This window comes from Microtus oregoni, unplaced genomic scaffold, assembly GCF_018167655.1.
Source record: "Microtus oregoni isolate MIOR12 unplaced genomic scaffold, Mior012 000018F_ref0000195, whole genome shotgun sequence".
In the NCBI taxonomy this organism is placed as follows: Eukaryota; Metazoa; Chordata; class Mammalia; order Rodentia; family Cricetidae; genus Microtus; species Microtus oregoni.
Window position 1 is genome coordinate 28,926,864 of NW_024543077.1, and position 18,148 is coordinate 28,945,011.

An 18,148-nucleotide genomic window follows, 5' to 3' on the forward strand; every position below is an offset into this window, starting at 1 on the left:
GTCCCAAAGAGAGTGAAGTGGAGCAGAGAAACAGGAAACAGTTTGCACATTTGAGAAGTGTCCATGTTGAATCTCCATAGGAAATATGTCACACCTGCCCCATTCCCTGGGCCTCCCCTACTGCCCAGAGCAGGTCCCTACAGTTAATTTTGGGATTCTCCTCCTTCCACAGAATAACTTTTTATAAAGATTTATTTATTTATTTATTTATTTATTTATCCCTGCAGGCCAGCAGAGGGCACCAGATCTCATTATAATTGGTTGTGAGTCACCATGTGGTTGCTGGGAATTGAACTCAGGATCGCTGGAAGAACAGTCATTACTCTTAACCTCTGAGCCATCTCTCAGCCCCCCAGTATATCTTTTTTAAAAAACATTTTTTCCCATCGAGGTCATCGTTTGTTTTCTATCTTTTTAAATTCTTTTTTCCCTTCTTTCCTCTTTTTTCCCCCCTCTCTCCTTCTAATACTTTTTTTAGTAAGGGGAATACCATGATGTCACTCTAGCCTGGCCCCTGTAGACTTGATCCCAGGGCCTGCTGTTAAAACCACTGTAGAATCAAGACAGGGAGATGTTGTAATTAGTAGTCTGGGCATGGTATTGGATTTTTCTCACTCTAAACAGGGACTCACCTAAAGCCAGGGGAGTCCTCACTGACTCTTTGTCTAAGAAGTCTACATCTTCAAATCCTTTGCCAAGGCCACTGAATTTGTTACAGACTGACAAATTAGTAACACGGTTGACTGAACCACAGCCACGAAAGTGAGCTTCCAGCTCTTCTGCTGTTGCACCATAGTCCACATTGCCAACATAGATGGAACTGGCATCAGCCTCCATCTTCTCCTCAAGAGGTGATCACTGAGCCAGCATTGTCTGGGGTTGTACTCTTATTTTGGGGTTGTATTCTTATTCATCTGCTTCTCTACCTCATTTTGTAGCTCCTTTAATTTCTCATCCTCTTTCTCTATCTCCCTGACTCCCTGAAGCTTTGATCACCTTCTAGCTCTGGGTCCTCAATGATGCTGTCCTTGAAGTGCTCCTTCTGGCTTCTGGGGACTCCCCAGCTGGTCCCAGAACCTGTAGCTGAAGGATCCTCATTCCCAGTCTCCCCAAAGGCCCACTTCTCAGGCAGGGATCCCCAACCACCTGCTTCCCCCACTGTTCTTCAAATCATTTCTCTAGGTTGTTTGGGATTGGGTATCAGTGAAGCAGCATTTATCTAAACCAGAAGAAAGTACTAGGGCCGGGAGAGACATCACAAGAGACCTCTTTTGTTTGCTAAGAGAATATCCATATCATGAGACTTCTGTCGTTGGAAGATAGATCAGTAATTAGAGGTCAGAAACAATAGTTTAAGGGTCACTTTGAGATCACTGCTTTTTCTGTTGGCTAACACAGATGTTATTCACCAACATCAAGGTTCCTGGAAGAAGAACAGCAGGCATAATAAAATTCTGTATAATGTTAAAATATACCTAACATGATTATACTTTCAACTTTAATAAGTAACAAACTACTAATATGCAGTACTTTAATAATAATAACTTTCAAGGACTAAATATTTTTTTTTCTTTTCTTTTTTTTTTTTTTTTTTTTGCTTTTTCGAGACAGGGTTTCTCTGTGGTTTTGGAGCCTGTCCTGAAACTAGCTCTTGTAGACCAGGCTGGTCTCGAACTCACAGAGATCTCCTTGCCTCTGCCTCCCGAGTGTTGGGATTAAAGGTGTGCGCCACCACTGCCTGGCAACTATTTTCACTACATGTTTAAGTTAGTTGTTTTAGGTAAAATATCTTGAGTAAAAATATAACATCATAGACAGTATGTTTTAACAAAAATAATATCAAATTACTATCAAAAGGAAGCATACATATCTATATCAATGTAAAATATTTAAATAAGTAGTTACTTTTTAAATTAATTTTAATGATCTACCCTTTTATCTCATCATACATATATATGCCTTTTGATTTTTTTTAAGAGTAGATTCAATAATCTACACTTTTATCCTATCATTACTTTGGGTGCTTTTTCTAGGTGGATAAATGTTTATGAATATATCAAGTTGGCTTTGGAGTTGGACACTGGCTCTGTCCCTCTATAAATCCAAACATGTTAAAAGAAAAATTCAGAGTTTCTGTCTCATGTCAGGAGCATGGGACAGAAAGAAAAAAGAATTTAGAAAAAAATTTACTTTTCTTTATATCTATTTTTGTCTCTATTGTACATGTCACTGAATATATTTGTTTGTATATGTCTATATAATTAATGTTGAAGGTTTGCACAATGAACAATAAATTTTCCTGCAGTGAATTTTGAAATTTCCAGGAAGAAGATGTGGCCCCAGAACATCAACTCAACCTGGTTGATATTACGTCATGATGATGATAGCGCTACTACAAGATCTGTTTTGAGTACCAGCTAGTCAAGATGGTTCCAACTTGGTTAGCTGAAATGGTACACTTTTTACAATGTTCTGGACAGACCTCCTAATAGGAAGCTTAGAAAAACCTTACCAAATATGCAGAGACTATTTGCAATTGTACCAGACAGTAATCTTGGAACTTAACCATCATTTTACTTTCACAGGATCCCATAGAAAGAAAATCCCCCCCCCCCATGACAGCTGGAAGTAATTCTAAAAGACAATGTCTCCTCTCCCAACAAAGGTTGTTCTCAGAATTAGGGATATCATTTAGGGGTTGATTATAATTGCTATAGGGTTGCAAGATGGAGAGAAAATTTTAGAGGCTGAGGGATCACTTTGAAAAAAAATGGGAAAATTGGATGGGATAATAGATTAGTGTGAGCTTACTCACACTAATAATAATAGTGAGTAAATAGAGTGAATATTGTGAGTTATTATTTATAGGAAATTATTATTTCCTGTAGATTATTGTATATTAATATAATGTGAAATTATATTGAATATTGTATGCATTCATGCTTCTACCTCTGCTTAAAACCTCTTTATGGATTGATATATATTTATCATATTGCAACATACATTTCTACCTCTGTTCAAGATACTTATACATTGTTTACATTTTGAAGTCATTGTCCTCATTTGTTTCAGTTGTTCATTGTATAATATTCCAATATTTATTTATTTATTATGTATACAATATTCTGTCTGTGTGTATGCCTGCAGGCCAGAAGAGGGCACCAGACCTCTTTACTGATGGTTATGAACCACCATGTGGTTGCCGGGAATTGAACTCAGGACCTTTGGAAGAACAGGCAATGCTCTTAACCACCGAGCCATCTCTCCAGCCCCCTTGTATAATATTCTAATATGAGCCTTAATTTTTAAGTTTATAGGTATTAAGAATTATAGATCAATAGTCATTTATGGTTTTTATAGTTGGAATAATCAGGTTCTTTAGATACGTAGAGATTATATTCTTCACATATAGGTAATCTTCAACCACTTCAAAGAGCTGTAGATTATGGCATTTAAATAACTTTGAGTTATGTTTAAGTGAGACACAATTGCTCCTAGTAGCATCATTCTATTTCCAATAGAATGTTGAACACTGGTCACTTCACTTGTAGCTTGTTTTCTTCTTGGCAAAACTGGCCTTTAGGCAAAGACATGTTCGTGTCTCAACTACTGACAAGATACATGATATCCAAAAATGGATAAGCAGGATTGTTAAATCTTGCCAAGATAGGATAAGATGGTTTTTAAAATTTTCCTACCTCCTTAAGTGGCCGGTCACTTATTCTAGGTCTTTGCCAAAGTTGGTTGTTTCAACATTGCAAATGAGACTTTGGATGATTGCCCAGGGAGCCAGTTGTCTCTGTAATTTGTTACACATTTTGAAAGTTGCTTGATTGCACTTCCTTCTTACTCAAGTAATATTATTTTCCCTTCTTGGATCTTCGATGAGGTTGAAGACTAGATAGTTGAAGTTCCTTTCCTCTCATGACTTGGCTAAGTTATTATACAAGACATAAAATAGTTAGGATAGGATAATTAATGAATATATTGTTCTTATTCATAGTATAGTATTGTGTATTGGGCTTAGAACTCTCTTATTTAAACAAAAGGAGAAGGTGCTGCAGGAAACCTTACAGCCAGTGATTTCCTGACCACTAAGGCATGGCCTCTTATATTATATATACCAGTATAGAGCATGAGTCCAGCCTCTTTCTGGCTGCATGATTCGGTTTCTGATCTCAGTTCTGATTTGATAGGATTCTGATTTGTGAGTCTATCCCTAATAAATAAACATCTATTTCTCAATTCTGAGCTAGTATTGCATTTCTTCTAAGAGTCCTTCTTTAAGGGTCATTAAATGTGAATCTTTTTTTTTTTTTTTTGGTTTTTTCGAGACAAGGTTTCTCTGTGGTTTTGGATCCTGTCCTGGAACTAGCTCTGTAGACCAGGCTGGTCTCGAAATCACAGAAATCCACCTGCCTCTGCCTCCCGAGTGCTGGGATTACTGGCGTTCGCCACCACTGCCCGGCTAAATGTGAATCTTTTAAGTGATGAAATGATTTCTTTCATTTGTTGACCATGGACCAATAGTGACTGGGTTCAGAATGTACTTGATTAAATAAACAACCCACCAGAAAATATCATGTATTTGAAGAACTTTCTCTCCTTATTGGTTTTATTTCAATTTTCTGTGGATCCTTAGTAGGAGAAGCCTTTCTAGATGAAATTCCTCATTGTATGCTATGAGTTTCAATACCATAAATAATTTCCTGACATTTATATCTACTGTGTTGTGCTTGACGTTAATCAGCCAAATTCGTATTAATACTGAAATGTATAATCATTATAGGCTCAATCTCTAAATCACAGAAGATATAGCAGAAACAGTTGTTATTCAGTGCTCAAGAGTTTGGTATCCTGCTGTTTTAATTGTTTTGTTTGCTCATCTGAGTCATTGTGTGGCTCTAAATTCCTGAAAGTAAAGGGAGGCATTATTCCTGGCTCTATTTGTTGTTATCTTATTGGATGATGGCCCTGGAATGCAGGTATTTTTTATGTCAAGTATAAGCTGCTGTGCTGAGCTTCATGCTTATCTGGAATTTTAAAATTTGACAGAGGGTATCTCTCTGATTCCCAGGATGCCATCCCATGGATTGATAGCGTTAATACTGCCTGAGTATTTTGAGTCATTAAATTACAGTTGTATGAACATCTACTTGCTTGTTATGCTTGCTATGATTTTTTTAAATCAATATGACTGTTTTATATGCCTGCATGGATATGTACCATGAAAGTGATCAAAGGATATCAGAAATCCTTACCCTGGAAAATGGATAGTTATAATCCCCATGTAAGTACAGGCAAATTTGTCCATCTCCATTCAAGATCAGCAAGAGTGCTGAATTAATCTGCCCTCTCTCCAGGTCTGTGTTGATTATTTATGACCAACATTTATATTTCTACTGTTTTCATCTGTCCACTTTTAACTGTTTTATACAGGAAGTTCTTTTTCTACAAAATGTTATTGGTATTGCAGTTTATATTAGGGTACTTCAGGGTCTGGAAGAAGACTACAGAACTGGAGTGAAAACAACTCTTTGTAGAAACTTCAATAAAAGCCTGTTAGTTTTTCTATCCCATTGTTTATGTTATTGAGGTTTGCAATGGAGACAGAGATTTAATGTGTACTGCCACCTCTCCTGGACCTGATTATATTGACTTGCATGACATTCAACTCAGAGACAAATATACCCACCTCTGTTTTCTCAGTGTTGTGGTTAAAGACACAATAAACCAATACACCCATTTGTGTATCATTTTTTCTTTCTGTAATGAGGAATTTTTCATACAATTTTCTCATGCATACAATTTACTGTTGATCTTTTTTTCTTGTCTCACCCTGTTAATAGATATTATTCTTATAAGGTGAAATCCCATTCAAATTGTATAGAAATGACAGAATTGACTCTCCTTTTCAATTTATTTCTAAAGTAACTGACTATATCACAGAATAAGAATGGGGAACACCAGAATCATACAACTGTACTTTCAAAGAAGTATGCATTTCCAATGATGTCACTGTCATGCTTATGGTATATACACACGTATGGTATATTTTTGAAGGCAGTGACCTATGATGATCTACATATCAACTTCACTCAGGAAGAGTGGCATTTGCTGAGTCCTTCCCAGAAAAATCTCTATAAAGATGTGATGCTGGAGACCTTCAGGAACCTCTCTACTATAGGTAAAAATGAATTTCCTTCATGTTTCAAAATATGGAGACAACCTTTCCTTGCCTTATAATGTTGTTCTGTAATTTGATTTAGAAAGAAGAAAATGAGATGAATAACACAATCATAGTTCTGAGGTGCACTTAAGATAATGAGCTAGCCGGGCGGTGGTGGCGCACGCCTTTAATCCCAGCACTCGGGAGGCAGAGGCAGGCGGATCTCTGTGAGTTTGAGACCAGCCTGGTCTACAAGAGCTAGTTTCAGGACAGGCTCCAAAACCACAGAGAAACCCTGTCTCGAAAAACCAAAAAAAATAAATAAATAAATTTAAAAAAATAAAAAAAAAGATAATGAACTAATTGTTGTACAATATTTAATAATATAACATACATATTCTGGTACTGTATTTCAGGGTACATTTTGGAGGACTGTAACACTGAAGAACATAGTCAATGCTCTAGAAGACCTGCAAGGTAATTTTCCTGTGCAAGTTTATAACAATGTGCCTCTGATGAATTTGTAATATGTCCAGGAACAACGAATCAAAAGTAGCAGTGTAAATAATCACAGATTTAAATGCATTGATGGTTATTAAATTCTCACAAATCCATATTCCTCAATTTCTCATATGTGAATTGCATTTGCAAGGCATTCGTTAAAGAAAAAGTCAACAGCACTCGGGAGGCAGAGGCAGGCGGATCTCTGGGAGTTTGAGACCAGCCTGGTCTACAGAGCTAGTTCCAGGACAGTCTCCAAAGCCACAGAGAAACCCTGTCTCAAAAAAACCCAAAAAAAAGAAAAAGAAAAAGTCAAGGAAGCAATGACTAAACAGAAATCACCATTTGAATCATAGCAACGTGAGAGCTATGTAGTAGATCTGTCAGTCCATTTCTTTCTTGCTACTTATGACAATAACTTTATACACATTTCAGTGATGAGTGTAGCTGCAAACTTTCTCCTCAATCAATAGCTCATGGTAAGACTTGGATTACTCATTAAGTTTTTGTGACTTGCTAAGTTTAGTGAAAGTGGCAGTTAGAGTCAAGGGTCAAGGGGCAGTTGTTATGGAGAAACCTTAATATCTATACCACAAGTCTATGAGGAACAGCAAGTCAAACCATGAGGATTCAATGTGGAAATCTTTTATTTACTATTCTTCCTTGAATATGTATATCATATGTTAACTCTTGATACAAGCATATGGGAATATGGATATGGAAAGATATAGCATACGACTCATTAAGAACAATTAGAAGATAAACTGTAGTTCCCATGGAGAGTATACTTGTTCAATTAAGACCAAGTATACAGTAATTGGTTTTCTACCATCATTGTTAATACATAAACAACTTCACATTACAAAAAAGCCCCAAGAGTTCTAAGTCTGCCTATACTTCTTGGTGTCTTTGTTCACTTAGCCAATGTATAATGATTCATAGTAAAATTTATGAATGCAGTAAAGTTTGTAAGGCATTCAGTGTATGCAGTTTTTTTTAAAAAATGTGAAAAATATCATAGAAAAAACATAGGGATAGTTATAGATGAAATGGTAAACCATGACACAAAGGAATTTATCATCACAAATATTTTTCCTAATGAAAGAAGAAAACATGATTTTAAATGAAGGTATAAGACATTAATATTTGATTCATTTTTACAATTGGAACAAATTATGAAATTAATTCATACAGATCTGAGGTTCAACAGTGTATTGAATGTGGTAAAGCTTTTACATGTGTAAATTATCCTTGCAGGATTAAAAGAAATCAAATTGGAGAGAAATTTTCAGGATGTTCTCACTGTGGTAAAGCCTTGTCTTATGACACTCACCTTCAAAGGAATGAAAAAACACACACCAGAGAAAAATGCTGTGAAATTAAGCAATGTGGTAAAGCCTTTGACTATCACAGTCATCATCAAATGCATGAAAGAACAAACACTGGAGAGAAACTCTATGAGTATAGTGAAGATGATAAAGACTTTGTTCTTTATGAAACTCATCAAAGTCATAAAAGAATACATAATGAAGAAAAATCATATAAATTTAATCTGCTTGGTAAGGCCTTTGCTGATCACAGTCATCTTCAAAAGAATAAAAGAACACATACTAGAGAGAAACCCTATGAATATCATCAATGTGGTAAATGCTTTGCACGTCAGGATAATCTTCAAAGACATAAAAGAACACATACTGGAGAGAAACCCTATGAATGTAATCAGTGTGGTAAGGCCTTTGCACGTCATAGTCACCTTCAGTACCATAAAAGAACACATACTGGAGAGAAACCCTATGAATGTAATCAGTCTGGTAAGGCCTTTGCTCAACACAGTCATCTTCAAAGGCATAAAAGAACACATACTGGAGAGAAACCCTTTGAATGTAATCAATGAGGTAAGCTCACAACTGTTCTCTTCAAAATCATAAAAGAACACATACTGGCAAGAAACCCTATGAATGCCATCAATGTGGTAAGGACTTTGCATGTCACAATCATCTTCAGTTGCATAAGAGAACACGTACTGGAGAGATACATGTAAACGGAATCTGTCCTGTATCTTTTTTCCCAATCATCTCCAAATATTTAAAATAAGACATCCTATAGAGAAACTCTGAGTTTAATATGTGTGTTCTTTAAAAACATGAGAAAAATCTTACTGTAGTGATACTCTATGAAAATCAGTGTCAGAATGTTTTGTGCTTCATATAGGAGTAAGACTTTTTGTTTGTCATCAATCTGATTAAGTTTGTGGTGCATATTACCATAATCTTTGGACCTGAGGGAAAAAACTGAGGGCTTATTGTAAATTATTCTTTAAACAAAAACAGTTATTGTATAGAAAAGAATTTTATAGTGTCAACAATTTGTTCAAGCATCATGATACCTCTTATTATTTTAGTTTGAAGTAGCAAACTAATGGACAAACATTTTATGAAGCATTATTGGTTTGTGAAAGGGTATTCAAAGAAACATACATTGGTCCTGAAACCAGAGGCAAAAGAAAGTACCTTTTCTCTGATTCTAGAAGTAGTTAAAGAAATAACATCTCTCTGAAAAGAGCCAACATTAAAAGGGGCCAGTAAAGACACACAATTTGCCTCTCAAGTCAGATCCATAAAAACAAACTCTATCCTTGTCCACTAAGCAGAAAAGCAAGGCCTTCCCACACTGAGAACATATGTGATAGCGGATGCCTGTGTGAACTTCTTTGTGGGCCAGCAGGTCAGTGACCTGTTGGAGAGGGTAGCTGACCCACTCCTCTGCGGTCAGCTCTCCCCACTGTTTTTCGGACCTGTCCCCACTTTCAAAGACTTCTTCGCTTTCCGGGTTCTTCTCAGCATCCCCAATAGGCTCTTCGGACATGGTCACAAACTCCACATCTTCACTAAGCTCTTCTTTCGGGTTTTGTTCGTTCTCGCTCCTGATCTCAAAGTCCAGTGAGACAACATTTCCATAATTCTCCTGCATCACTTCCCTGTAAAGGTCTCTTTGTGTAGGATCCAGAGGTCTCCATTCTTCCCGAGTGAGGTACATGGCCATATCTTCAAATGTCACAGGGGCCTGAAATCACACAATGCTTCCTCACTACTTAGCATCTAGGAGCTTATTCCCAGCCTTTCTTCTTGAAATTAGAGACATGGTTAGAAATGTCGAGAAGGCATTGGCATTAAGTCTGATCTGGGACCCAGCCATGAGCAGGGTGGCTGCCATCTCAGGCTCAAATGTTCATCTCCTGGGAGAGAGAGCAGGAAAAGTAGCTAGTAGACAATGCTGAAGGAGAGGAAAAGCAGGGAGCGAGGCAGCTAAAGGCCCTGCTCACTCCCTAGGGCTGGAGTTCTGGTCGCCTCAGGGTATGCAGGAAGGGCCCAGGACCTGTCACTCTCCTCCTTCTCTGATCCCGGAGCGAGACCAGCTCTCTGTGTCTTGGTTAATACCAAGTACATGAAAGGCTAGATTAAGAGAGGACAGCCCCTGGCTAGGTGCCCCCCGAACTGGGGGTCAGGCCGATGCTATTAGACAGAGACTTTCAACCCAGCCCTACAGAACGCCTCTGCTCTTCCAGAATGCCATTTTTAAACAGTCATTTCTTTCCTACATACCAGTTCAAAGTAACTACATAGAGGATTTTAATAATTGAAAATACTTGCCCAATATATCAGGCTTATTACTAACTACCTGTGACATTTTTAAGTTAACACATATTCTCCACATAGTAGAACATTTATTAGCATGAAACAATCTAGACATGCTCCCTCTGTCTCATGCCTATCTTGCTGGACAGTCATTGTTTTATTAAAGCAAGTTGAGTGACAAATCTTCAGAGGATACAACAGAATAATCACCCCACCACAGATGTTCCTTGTACATGGGATTTGCTTTGCAAAATATTCAAAACCTGTCACGAAGTTGATATCTTTTTTACATCAAACCTACTCAATAGCTGAGAATGTGTGTTACAAATATAAACCAGCATAAATAACCATAGAAAGACACAATCAAAGCTAGCAATGAATTGTATGTACTATTGTATGTATTTGTATGTGCTATTGTACAACTGTGTGTGTATGTTTGGGCATTCTGTGTGTATATACTTGTGGAAATATAAGTATGTGATTGTGTATATGTGTGTGTATATATTTGGAAGACAGAAGTGAATCTCTGGTTTCAGGCCTTTGATTTGACCAAACTTTTATTTTCTATTTCTTTTCAGATAGGGTGTCTGATTGCTTTGTAACTTTCCAAGTAGACTAGGCTAGCTGACCAACAAGCCCCAGGTACTCATTTGTCTCCATGTCCCTTTCCCATTACTAGTGTTAAAAGTCCTTGTGACTTTTTTCGTTTTCTCTTCAGCATGGATTCTTGGGCTCAAACTGAGTTCCTTCTTCTTACAAGAAAATCTCACCTGTCTTCTCAGGCCCTCTCAACTACAGATATTCTGTCAGCATTGTTTAGTTTTGGTTTAGTTTGTCAGATAATTCCAGGTAGCCTTGAGATCGGACTCCAAGTGCTTTATCTCCCTACCTATCTATGTACCTATCAATCTGTCTTTCTAATTTTTTTTGAGACAGTATCTCAAAGTGGAGCGCTCAAATTCTCCTACTCTAACTAATCAATAAATCCCAGGAATCTTCTTGTCTGCTTCTTCCCCTGACCTGGAATTACAGGCATAGGCATCCAGAACCTGACATTTTATTTGGGTGCTGGGAACCCAAAATCAGGTATCTAATTCTTGCACTAAGGACTTTAACATCCCCCCGTGCCCCACTGCCCTCTCCTAGAAAGCAGGTTATGAAAACAGTGTGAACAGATGGATAGATGTTAGATAAACCGATGACACAGAATGGCTAGCAATTGTGAAGTCTAGCTTTGGTGTTTAGGACTTCATTGCCATGGTTAGAGTTTGAAAATGAAATGAGCCCATAGTTCACATGCTTATTGACTTGTTTCCCAGATGGTGGCACCATTTGGGGTTATTGTGATCTTTAGAGTATAGTTGGAGGAAGTAGGTCACTGGAGATGTGCCGTGCAAGTTATATATTTCTCTGGCCTTTCGTGTATTCCTTCTCTCTGTTTTCTAGGTCCTATGTCATAAAGGAACTTCTCAGTAACCTTTCCAGTGATTGTGAATTTCTGCCTAATGGCACAGGACTAAACAACTGTGAACAGTTGTTCCCAGAAGAACGCCACACCTATACTGGGCCGTCTGCAAGAACAATCAATTGATTAGAACTTTTGTGATTCTGGAGAGGTTTGGATGATGTAGGTTTAGAGCATAATTATAGTTTATCTTAGATTATCTTTAGTCCCTTTAATAGTTATTTGTCTTAGTGTTCTATTTTCTGTACTAAGGGATTTTAAAGGACTTCTCAACATAGTTATTGATTTGCAATATGCAGAAAAAGTAACTTTGCATATTGAAACCACAGAATTTATACCAGATGATGTAGAATTGACTCCATTGTTTCTTCAGGTTCAAGATATAATCAGGAATAGGCTTTGTCATATGTATATATCACATGTTAGGTCCCATATGTGTCTGTCAGGTCCTCTAGCATAAGGAAATGTAGAAAGTGAATAATTATTGTTTGGAAATGTGATGATGACATCAGAATTCATAAAAATATCATGTCAATAGCAGGAATGGAAAAGTTCTTTTCTATTACATGGGAACAAGCTGTATAAACAAACACCACTGTGTTTGAGAACTAACAGATGTCATGACTTTGTCTTTTTCTACTTCCCATGTATATTAGATTTATGTATGCCTTTTTTAGGGTCCTCTTGTTGTCTAGGTTGTCTGGAATTGTGAATTTTAGGCTGGTTTTTCTTCGCTTTATGTCTAAATGTTACTTATGAGTGAGTACGTACAATATTTCTTTCTGGGTCTGGGTTACCTCAGTCAATATAGTGTTTTCTAGATCCATCCATTTGCCTGCAAATTTCAAGATGTCATTATTTTACTGTGTAGTACTCAGTTATGTAAATGTAGCCCACTTTCCTTGTTCATTCTTGGGTCAAGGGACATATAAGTATTTTTCACTACCTGCTGCCTGGTGATTTGGATGTAGCGCTCTCAGCTCTTTCTTTAGTACCAAGTCTGCGTGCACACCACCATGCTTCCTATTGAAGTGAGAACCCACAAAAGTGTATTTAACAATTTATTCAGGGTTCAAAGGAAAAATAAACTCAGAAATAGAGAACTAGGTAGATGCCACTGTTCTAGATGATCCTGTTCTGTAAATTTCCCAAGAGCTATGATGACCAACAGGCATGATTGTACCAGCTCTGACTAATAAAGACAGAACATAAACTTCTACTCCCTTTTTTTGGTCCCATTTACAGAGAAAAACATACCCATGGGGCCGGGTGGTGGTGGCGCACGCCTTTAATCCCAGCACTCGGGAGGCAGAGGCAGGCGGATCTCTGTGAGTTTGAGACCAGCCTGGTCTACAAGAGCTAGTTCCAGGACAGGCTCCAAAACCACAGAGAAACCCTGTCTCGAAAAACCAAAAAAAAAAAAAAAAACATACCCATGGTAAGTCATGCCCAATTGTCATAGACTATCTAAAATATATCTCAGCTTGACCTTGAAAATATGCCTAATATAACTACAAGATGGATTATAATTGATGACTACTAATTTATATTTCATAATATTCTAATTAGTTGATGTAATAACTTTCAAGGCCTACAAATTTGCATTGAATTGTTAAATAAGGTATATAGGTACAATACTTTGAGATTAGAAACAAATATATGTGTATATATATATATAATTTTCTAACAAAACAACTGTAAATTTGAATCAATTTACAAAAATCCATATCAATATAAACTGAGATTACCCAAGCACCACCCAAAAATAGACCATCCAAAGGAAATGCCTAACATTCCAACCATTTTAGATAGGATTATCTGCCAGCACACACTCACCAGGACACCCCTAGGCAAATGTCAACCAATCAGGGGTCCTGAACCTTAGAAACCACTCATCCCCACCTTGAATACTATAAAAACCAAACTCTACCTCTGCTTAAGGCTCTCCAGTTATTCCAATACACAGGACATGCAGAGAGACTGAGTTTGCAAACTTGCATAAAATAAAGGCTCTTTGCTTTTATATATAGGACTTGATCTCCTTGTTGGCTTTTTGGAGACTGCATATTTGGGCATGACATATTTATGTATTTCAGCATACATATTTACCCACACTTAACAAGGATGAAGTTGGAAGGGAATTGTGGCAGAGATGGAAGAGATAAAAAATGATATATTGTCTTTTGATTAACAAATTTTAAAGATTAATTTTAAATTAAAAAGAGGGCCTAGATAGATGGCTCATCACTGGGTGTTTTCACAGAGGACCCTGATTCCATTCCTGGACCCTGCATGCTAGCTCACCATTTGTTCTGATTAAAGTCCCAGGTATCTCATCCCTTCTTCTGCCCTCTGTAGGTACTGTGTATAGGCACATGCAAGCCTATACACAGATTTTTTAAGGTTAGGAAAAAGAAAGAATGAAATTCTCTACAGTGATGTCCTGACCCCGAGACAGACAGCAAGCCAGGTCTAGTTAAAATGGACTCCTTCTTACCTTGCATGGAAGCAGCTGTGGCCTTCTGTCTTGTCACCCTGCTCAGAGCAAAACCAGCTTTGCTCTGAGAGTAACAGAGATCATCATAACCGTTCATCCAGAAGCACTGTATAGAGGGCTGTTAGGTGACTTTTCCTGAAGTTTTCTGGTTTTGTGTTCTCTATCTTTTGTGTCTGTGAGATATATGGTGTTGGTACAGTTATCTTTTAGATTGATCATCAAGATTGACAATCAACTTTTCACAATGTCATCTACTTGATTTTCAGCTAAGACCTTATGGTAAAATATGAACATGCCAGAGACATTTCTTTCCATCATTTGTCTAATTTAGATATGTTCCTACAAGACTTCGTGGTAAGAATTCCCTAAATATCTGTTTTTACATTGGAATCATGTTCACTCGTGGATTTGTTAATTTAGTATGCTTAAGAAAAGGGAGAACATTACATGAGTGTGTTCAGACATCCTAAGGAAAATCCCTATTCTTTCTTTGTTGAGGAAAAACACCGTTTTGAAAATAACTCCCGTGCACTTTGTGCCTCCTGCAAGAGTAATTTTTTCTCATTTCTTTTGTCTTGGCTGTAGAAATGGCTATTTTGGTTGTTGTTGTTGTTGTTTTTTGCTTTTGGGTTTTTTTTTTTTTGAGACATGGTTTCTCTGTGGCTTTGGAGCCTGTCCTGGAACTAGCTCTGTAGACCAGGCTGGTCTTGAACTCACAGCGATCCAGCTGCCTCACCCTCCTGAGTGCTGGGATTAAAGGCGTGCGCCACCATCGCCCTGCTCTTCTATATTATTTGTATATAGGAGGGCTACTCATTTTTTGAGCTCATCTTGTTTCCTGTCACCTTACTTAAGTTATTTATGGGTTGTAGGAATTCCCTGATAGAGTTTGTGGCATCACTTATGTATACTATCATATCATCTGTGAATAGCAAAAGCTCAACGTCTTCCTTTGCAGTTTGGATTCCCATGATCTTCTTTAGTTTTCTTTTGCATATGTAGTATCCATATCAAACTCCTGTGTGCATACACTAGGCAGCTTTTTTGTTGGGAGGGGGGGTTTCGAGACAGCGTTTCTCCATAGCTATTTTGTTCCTGTCCTGGAACTAGCTCTTGTAGACCAGGCTGGCCTCGAACTCACAGAGATCGCCTGTCTCTGCCTTCCGAGTGCTGGGATTAAAGGCGTGTGCCACCACTGCCCGGCTCTAGGCAGATTTTAAAAGCTGGATGAGCCATCTTCCTCCCTCTCTCTACACACTGACTTCCGAGGCCTGTGCACACCCCTTCTAATAAACTCCGAAGAGTGTTCGCTGTGTGTTCTGTGTTTCTTTCTTGTTAAGAAAAAAACCCAAGAAGGCGCAGCTCTGCCAGCACAAAGAAGTCCAATTAAGTGAAATGAAACCAAATCAAAATGCCCATTATTTTATTAAATACAGTGCTCTCCGGTGACTGAGCACATGTGGGGGAGACAGGACAACGGGGAGCCCATGCAAACCCAGAACCACGTGTTTCTCCTCTAGGAACCCACCTAAAGGCACTGTGGGAGTGGTCCCAACCCCTCCCCAGGGACAGGTCAGGACCTGGAATGCTGGGATTTAGAGTCCAGGATAATGCAATTCCCAGACCAGAGGGGCTGGGATGGATGCCAGGGGCTGGAGGCTAAGGTCCAGACTTAACACTTCTCACTTGTACCAAGTAATTTCTGTGACCCACTGTCAAATGTTCAGTTTTTCTCAGTGAATTGAATTAATGGCATGTGCTTGCATATTTTTGATTGATATTTATTGAGCTCTACATTTTTCTCTGCTCCTCTTCCTGTCTCTCCCCTTCCCCCTTCAGTCGTCCCCTATGATCCTCATGCTCCTAATTTACTCAGGAGATCTTGTCTTTTTCTACTTTCTAATTCCCATGTAGATTAGATCTATGTAAGGCACTCTTAGTATCCATATTGTTGTCTAAGTTCTCTGAATTTGTGGTTTGTAGGCTGGCTTTCTTTGCTTTATGTTTGAAAATCACATATGAGTTAGTACATGTGATAATTGTCTTCCTGTACCGGGGTATGTTATTCAGGTTTCTTCTTTTCCTGGGTTGTGTAATTTTTTTGTTTGTAGACTATATAGCAGCTGTGGCCTTCTGCCTAGTCAGACTGCTCAGAGCAAAAGCAGTTTTCTCTGAGATTAATAGAGATCATCATAACTGTTCCTCCAGAAGCATTGTATATAGGGCTGTTAGGTAACTTTTCCTTGAAGTTTTCTGGTTTTGTGTCCCCTTCTTTTGTGTTTGTGAAAATTATGGTGTTGATAAAGTTATCTTTTAGAATAAGCATCAAGATTGATAGTCGACTTTTCACAGTGTCATCCTCTTGATTTTCAAGCAAGACCTTAATGGCACAATATGAACATACCAGACACATTTCTTTCCATCATTTGTCTAATATACATTTGTTCCTACATAATATTGAGGTAAGAATATCCCTAAATGTCTCTGCTATTACACTGTGACAAGTGGATTTGTTAACTGAGCATGCTTAAGGAAAGGGAGAACATTGCATGAGCATATTCAGACTCCCTAAGTAAAATCTCCATGTTTTATTTGTTGAGGAAAAACACTGTTTTGATAACAACTCCCAAGCTCTTTGTGCCTACCTCAGGCAAGGTTTTTTTTTTTTTTTTTTTTTTATCATTTCGTCTGTCTTGGCTGTTGAAATGTCTGGCTATTTTTGGTAGTAAAACTGACTACCTCTGGGATCATCCAATACACAAAGAATTGATTAAACCTGGGACATTTTACTTAAAGGTTTTTGAAATGAGAAAATCCTCCATTAATCTGTATAATTTGAGATGATAGGACCCACCTTAAGCTGCTTGGTGTTTCTGCACACTTAACCAGTGAGCCATCTCTCCCACCCATGTCTGTGAACAGTTTTAACACCATCACTCATGAGCAGAGGTTGTGGGATTCCCTACATTTGAGACCAGTCTGGACTACAGAATGAGTTCTACAAATACACAGAAAAATCCTGTCTTGAAATCACAAAAAACAAAACAGAACAAAACAAACAAACAAAAAACCAAAAAACTGAATCAAACAAAGACTATGACCCAACTTTAATCAGCATCTTAATTTCTGGCAGCAGCAGTCACGTATAAAGTATTTTGAAGAAGAAAAATCTTTTTTTTTTGCTTCTGTGCAGTGGCACTGGCTACCAAATTCATCCCTTTACTAGCATTAGTCATTGTAATTTTGGTTAATACTTAAAATCAGCTGAGTCACAGATCCTTGTGGGCAGAACAACTACTGGATCCTTCTCTTGATCTTAGACAAAAGGCTGAGAAGCAAGCTATTGGATTCCTCAATTGCCATTGGTATGCAGCTGTTCTTAAGTTAAGTGGACCCCAGCTTGTGAGACATTCTAAGAAGCCTACTTTTTACATCCATGGTGAGAATCATTCTACCTGTCTTGGTCATGTAGAGAATCTTAAATACTGCAGCTGTATATTTTATTCACCTGACTATAGAGGAAGAAGTGCTGGCTAACAATAGTGCTCATGAAGACATTCTTTCTAGCTCCATTATTCTCTACATATTCAAATTTCCATGAACACTACCCTTTTTATTATTATTCATTTGCCTGGAGTTTGCTTCGAATTTCAGGAATAAAACCCATAAACAATGGAGTCATCATACAGCTTTCCGATGGGGAAAAGACCAATCATCTTGATTGAGACCTGGTTCCTGCTTTTTTCTGTTGTGTGAAATCCCTGTGAAAACCATGTAAAAAGTACCTCCAGTTCATCTGACCTCAGAGTGAAGCCACAGAACAAATATTTCATTTTGTAACTTTAAAACTCTCTAGTTGTTAGTATTCTAGGCATCCTTAC

General features: G+C 37.9%; 1 pseudogene; it reads right to left on the bottom strand.

Moving 5' to 3' along the window:
• Positions 1 to 474: 474 nt before the first annotated feature.
• On the bottom strand, positions 475 to 9,712 carry LOC121458793 (annotated as a pseudogene).
• Positions 9,713 to 18,148: the final 8,436 nt, after the last annotated feature.